Source organism: Mauremys mutica, chromosome 2 (assembly GCF_020497125.1).
Source record: "Mauremys mutica isolate MM-2020 ecotype Southern chromosome 2, ASM2049712v1, whole genome shotgun sequence".
Taxonomy (NCBI): Eukaryota; Metazoa; Chordata; order Testudines; family Geoemydidae; genus Mauremys; species Mauremys mutica.
This window is the reverse complement of record NC_059073.1, coordinates 271997118-272003601: the sequence shown is the minus strand read 5'-3', so window position 1 is coordinate 272003601 and position 6484 is coordinate 271997118.

Genomic DNA, 6484 nt, shown 5'->3' with positions numbered 1-6484 from the left:
ATTTTCTTCAGAAACTCCAGTGCTTCCATGCCTTGGAGCAGGGGCTTCAAATTTGGCATAGAGGTCTATCATTGCCTTTTACTGTGCCCAATAAAAAACCCCTCCCCCATTTTTGCTCTGAAAATGACCATTTGCACATACTCATTAGAGGTGTTAGAGTGTGTCAGCAAATTTTCCAAACATTTCATGTGCATTGATCATGCGCCATCCCCAGAGAGCTGTGGGCCAGCCACTATGAATGCTTTAGCCTGACAGAGCCACTGAGCATGCTTTCAACCTGGAGTTGAGCAGGACTTTTCTTGCAATTGCTCCTCTGACTTCGTTGGGCTACTGTGAGCACTGAACTGAGAGCAAAGAGCAGAGAATGAGGCAGGGATATAGTCCCAGTGAGGTTTCCCTATGCACAGAATGAAAACCTGTTTGTATATTTACATTCAACATAAGTAAACTCACCCTGTTGCTAGTACAGTAGCCATTCAAAAAATGGCTCTGTCATTGGAGACCACGTGCAAGATAAGCCACAGAGAATATATCTATGGAAATAAGAGTTATTTCCATTGTCTATGTAAGTCAAATATCCATTAATAGGAGCCAGTGTTTTTGCAGAGTTCTATTTGTCTATTTTTAGTAGGGGACACCCAAATCTTTCTTCAGTCTGAGATTTCAGAATAGCCAGCCTGTGCTGCTCCTTGCCAGCGGATGTTGTGAAGGCCAAGACTATAACAGGGTTAAAAAAAGAACTAGATAAGTTAATGGAGGATAGGTCTATCAGTGATTATTAGCCAGGATGGGCAGGGATGCAAAACCATGCTCTGAAGTGTCCCTAGCCTCTGTTTGCCAGAAGCTGGGAATGGGTGATGGGATGGATCGCGTGACGATTACCTTTTCTGTTTCTTCCCCCTGAAGCACCTGGCATTGGCCGCTGTCAGAAGACAAGATACTGGGCTAGATAGACCATTGGTCTGACCCAATATGGCCATTTTTATGTTCTTATTAATGGTTTTAACAGTGTAGATTATGTTGAGGGCTGGGCGAATACTGCACTATATTTTTTTCCCATTTTTTCCATAATTGCTCAAATTTAAGAATAAATTGGCTTTGGCCCCACTCATACCTTGTGTGTTTGATTATTGTGAAACAATAAAGTATTTAAGGTTTATTCTCATGAATGTTCTCAGAAAGCAAATGTTAAGCTCACATGCTTTATTTCTCACCCCAGCTGTGGTATGGTATATTTTACATAGGATGAGACTGTGCTTGACATAACAGGGGGACAGGGTTCCCAAAACCCTTCACTGGGCTCCTTGAACGGAGGTAATTAAAGAAAGGAACCTGACAAGGATCTGACCACACTCTTTGCAAATAGTACCAAGTTGCATGTGCAATTGTGATATTAAGAGAATCAAATTTAACCTCAGCATCCACTCAATTGTTCTGCTAGTACTGGTCTGGTCCATTGGCTAAGGTTCTGGATGAGGAGCCAGAAGATGTGGATTCCATTTGTGGCTCTCACTGATTTGATTTGGGATCTTAGACAAGTTATTTCCCCTCTCTGGGCCTCTGTTTCTCCTCCCACCTTTTCCCTATCTTGTTGATTGTAGCCTGGTCTACACTATGCGTTTAAACCGGTTTAAGGAGCGTAAAACCGATTTAACGCCACACCCATCCACACTAAGAGGCCCTTTATATCAATATAAAGGGCTCTTTAAACCGGTTTCTGTACTTCTCCCTAACGAGAGGAGTAGCGCTAGTATCGGTATTACCATATCGGATTAGGGTTAGTGTGGCCACAGATCGACGGTATTGGCCTCCGGGTGGTATCCCACAGTGCACCACTGACCGCTCTGGACAGCAATCTGAACTCGGATGCAGTGGCCAGGTAGACAGGAAAAGCCCCGCGAACTTTTGAATATTTCCTGTTTGCCCAGCGTGGAGCTTCGATCGGCACGTGTGGCGAGGCAGTTAAAAATCAAAATAAAGAAAGAGCTCCAGCATGGACCATGCGGATGTGATTGCTGTAAGGGCAGGCAAATCTGTTCTATCAGCACTCCGTTACAGAAGACGAAATTCAAAATCATTTTTAAAAAATCTCCAGACAGACGCCATAGCAGGGACTCAGCGCACTGCTGCGTGACAAGCGTAACGGAAAGCCAAAGAATCAAATGGATGCTCATGGACTGGAGGACTCAAGCTATCCCACAGTTCTTGCAGTCTCCGAAAAGCATTTGCATTCTTGGCTGAGCTCGAAATGCTTCTAGGGTCAAACACAATGTCCACGGTGGGTCAGGGCATAGCTCGGCAATTTACGCACCCCCCCACCCACCCCCAGAAGTGAAAGGGAAAACAATCCTCTCTTGACTCTTTTACATGTCACCCTATCTTTAATGAATGCTGCAGATAGACACGATGCTGCAGCACTCAACACCAACATCCTTGCTCCCGCCCCTGCCATGGGTGGCTGATGGTGCAATAAGACTGATATCCATTGTCATCATCAGCCTATTGGCACATGGGGCAGTGCAAAAGGACTGGTAACCATGCCGACTAGCATCCGTGAGGTCGATCAAGGGCGCCTGGCCCTAATTTTTCCTGGTAGATGGTGCAGTATGGCTGGTAACCATCCTCATCATAGCAACAGGGGGCTGAGCTCCATCAGCCCCTACCCTTCATGTGTAAAGAAAAGATTCAATTGCCCCTGGACTAGCAGCGGGATGCTGGGCTCCTCTCCTCCACACTGCTTAATGTCCTGTCTGGACTATCATAGCAGTTGGAGGCTGCCTTCCACTCATTTCTCACTAACAAGTCACTGTGTCTTATTCCTGCATTCTTTATTACTTCATCACACAAGTGGGGGGACAATGCTACGGTAGCCCAGGAAGACTGGGGGAAGAACGGAATCAACAGGTGGGGTTGTTGCAGGAGCACCCCCTGTGAATAGTATACAGCTCATAATTTCTGCGGGATCTGACACAGAGCAGCTGTGCTCTCTGGTTCTATGATACAGTGGTTCTCTAGTACACTTGCCCATATTCTAGGCAGGACTGATTCTATTTTTAGATACCAAAAAGGAGGGATTGACTCAGGGAGTCATTCCCAATTTTGGCTTTTGTGCCCCTGGCTGATCTCAGCCAGGGGCACTTATGACAGCAGCAAATGGTGCAGTGCAAAAGGACTGGTAACCATGATCATCTTATTACCAATTTATGGTATGGTAGATGGTACAGTATGGCTGGTAACCATCTCTGCTGTCATGCAAAAGCAAAAGCATGCTGCTGTGTAGCGCTGCTGAATCGCCTCTGTGAGCGGCATCTAGTACACATACAGTGACAGTCACAAAAGGCAAAACAGGCTCCATGATTGCCATGCTATGGCATCTGCCAGGGCAATCCAGGGAAAAAAGGCACGAAATGCTTGTCTGCCGTTGCTTTCCCAGAGGAAGGAGTGACTGACGACATTTACCCAGAACCACCCACGACAATGATTTTTGCCCCATCAGGCACTGGGATCTCAACCCGGAAATTCCAAGGGGCGGGGGAGGCTGCGGGAACTATGGGATAGCTACGGAATAGCTACCCACATTGCAACGCTCCAGAAATCGACGCTAGCCTCGGACCGTGGACGCACACCACCGATTTAATGTGTTTAGTGTGGCCGCGCGCACTCGATTTTATACAATCTGTTTTGCTAAACCGGTTTATGTAAATTCGGAATAATCCCGTAGTGTAGACGTAACCTGAGACTGTAAGTTCTTCAGTTCAGGGACCTAATTCTACTGTGTGTGTTTACCATGCTTAGAACAATGGGTCCTAATTTCAGTTGGGGTCAGTAGGCTCTACAGTAATGTAATTAATATCCACTATTTTCTATTAAATAAATACATATGAACATCTGATCATGAACGGTATATCTGTCAAGGAAATTATTTATTGCAAACTGTTTACTCAGTTTTAGTGTCCCTAATGCTCTTATTTTTGGAAGTGGTTATTCTGCAAATATTACTTAAAACTGAGCAAGCTCATAGGCCCAAAAGGACTGGTGCTGTCTGTAATAAACAATGGCCTTCAGCATGAAGCCCGTGCCAATAGGGAAGTTAGAAAAATAAATACAAAATACAATGTTCGAAAATCTATTTTGGCCAAAGGGCTGCAAGTTCTAACAATTGCCAGAAGGTGTAACTGAAAACAACAGACGGATTCTCAGGTGAGGCCAGTATAGAAGTGTGCTGACAGCATGGAATTTTGCAAGCCTTTGGGTTTGTGTTGGTTAAACTGCTAGTCAGCATAGAACAGCAGGGAATAAATAAAATAGGCTTTAGCTCTCACTATCAGCAGAAGTCTCTGTCACACATCAGTAAATCCTCCCAGGCTTGCCTCCACTTGGCCTCTGCTCCCCATCCCATGAAATGAATGCCTATTCTCATTTGCTATTTATTCCAAGAAATGCAAATGGGGTTGCATGGGGAGGGGGTCTTGCATTTTGAATTTTGATACAGATCAAATATTGTAGTGATGCCTAAGTTAATTTAGGTGGAACTAGTTACTACTGCCTTATTTAAGATTGCCTGACATCATAAGGCTTCTGTTATAAAATCCTGCTTTCAGTTGCTTAAAACTTTGCCAAGTTTACAACTTGAGCTGAAATTTTCCATACTATGACTCCCCTTCAGGCTTAATTTGTTTGAAAAGTTTCAGCAAAATCAGTTCAGCCATTGTTCAGAATGAGGTTAGGGAAAAATAATTTGTTTTGCCTACATTTTTCTTAACATTTTCATTCAGAAGAGCTAATGTATGCTTTGGAGGAAGGACTTGAAATTTGACTTCAGGGGTTGCCTTTGTGGCAGGGACATATCTCTGGATGTTCCCTGTGAACATTTGGCCAAGTTTGGCCAAGTTATAAGACTCTGAAAAATCTGCTCAGTTTGCACATGCTCAGTAGAGACATGTTAGAGTTTGGCAGCTAAGCTCTCTGAAGATTCTCTCTGAACTGCACATGCTCCAGTCTGGTGCTGTATGGGCCAAACTGGAGTCTCTCTGCAATTTCTCCTCCTGATTGTAAAGGGCCATGGTGGAACTGGGCACAGAAACAGAGCAGGGATAATGTCTTTCCTGTGCTCTCATACTGCCCCTGGTGGCACCCAGGCCACATGGAGAAGGAGGGGGAAACAGCCTGATTGAAATGCAGTTGGGGAAAGAGCTGGACTCAGGGGATGAAGGAAATCGATTTGTGCAAGACCCCTCAGGTAAGGGGGAAGACTGGGACTGTGAGCTGGGTGGGATACTGGATCCTGAACTGGGAGTAAGGGAGGGAGGAGGAGACTAGGCCAGGATCCTGGGGGAAAGACTGAGACAAGGGAGGGAGGGAAGGTTTGGGAACAGGGGTGTAGGAGGAAGACTGTATGTAAATCAGGAGCTTGGAGGGGGAGACTGGGCCTGTGATATGGAGACTGGGAATGATCAGGTGAGGGAACTGGCGTGAGGAGCTGGGGTGGGGAGAGACAGGACTGGCATAGGAACAGGATGGAGGGGACACAGGCAGAATGGTTTAGGCTTGGGAGAACAGAGGCAAAAGGATTTATAGCCACTACTGCTCACTCCCCTCTAGAACCTGAAATTAAGCCCAAGATTCCAAAGTTTCAACATTCCTTTGCGGTCAAGAAATATCTGTGCAAACTCACTGGCAAAGTGTGCATCTCATCCCCTTCTAGTGCTTGGTCCACATAAAGGATGACAACCTACTACTGCTCTCATAGTATTTTCTGGTGTGTGTATATCTATGTGACTATATAATTAAAAGACTGTATCATAAAGCATCCATGCAAGGAGGGCAAATTGAAGTTCCACAGGCAGCCTAAATTCTGGAATTTCCTAAATTCTGAGTGCATAACATAGCAAAAATAATGTTATTTTAATGCAGTTTTTCCATGTAAATTTTTATATATAGCAGACTCCAGGACTGTCATTTGCACTGATCTCAGCCATTTGTTTCCCCTACAGACTCCTGACCCACTCCAAGCATTAGACACAGAACTCTCTTGGCGTGAGTCAGAATCAACAAATAAGAGTTCTAATAAAACATGATGTCTCTCCAGTGCGCCTAAACAAAATACTAAACAATGAAAGATCAGTTCTACATGTTAATTATTTAGTTTGCTATTATTTGATTTCTTTTGATTTATATTGTAACTTCTTAGTTAAGACTGGAAGTCTTTCTGAAATGAAAGCTGTCATTCAGCTACAAGCTCTTGGGCTAGATGTAGGAATCACTGGGCGAAAGTCTAAGGCCTGTTGAGTAGGTTATAGCATAATGTTCCCTTCTGGCCCCCAAATCTATGAAGAAAATAGAAACGAGATGTCGATCCCCAGCTCTAGATGCCATAACAATTATTTAAAATAACATTCCTTTAAAAAAAAATACAGCTGCACAACAAAGCCCAGATGCCACAAAATTACATTAAATTAACTAGCTAGTACTTTAAAAGAGACAA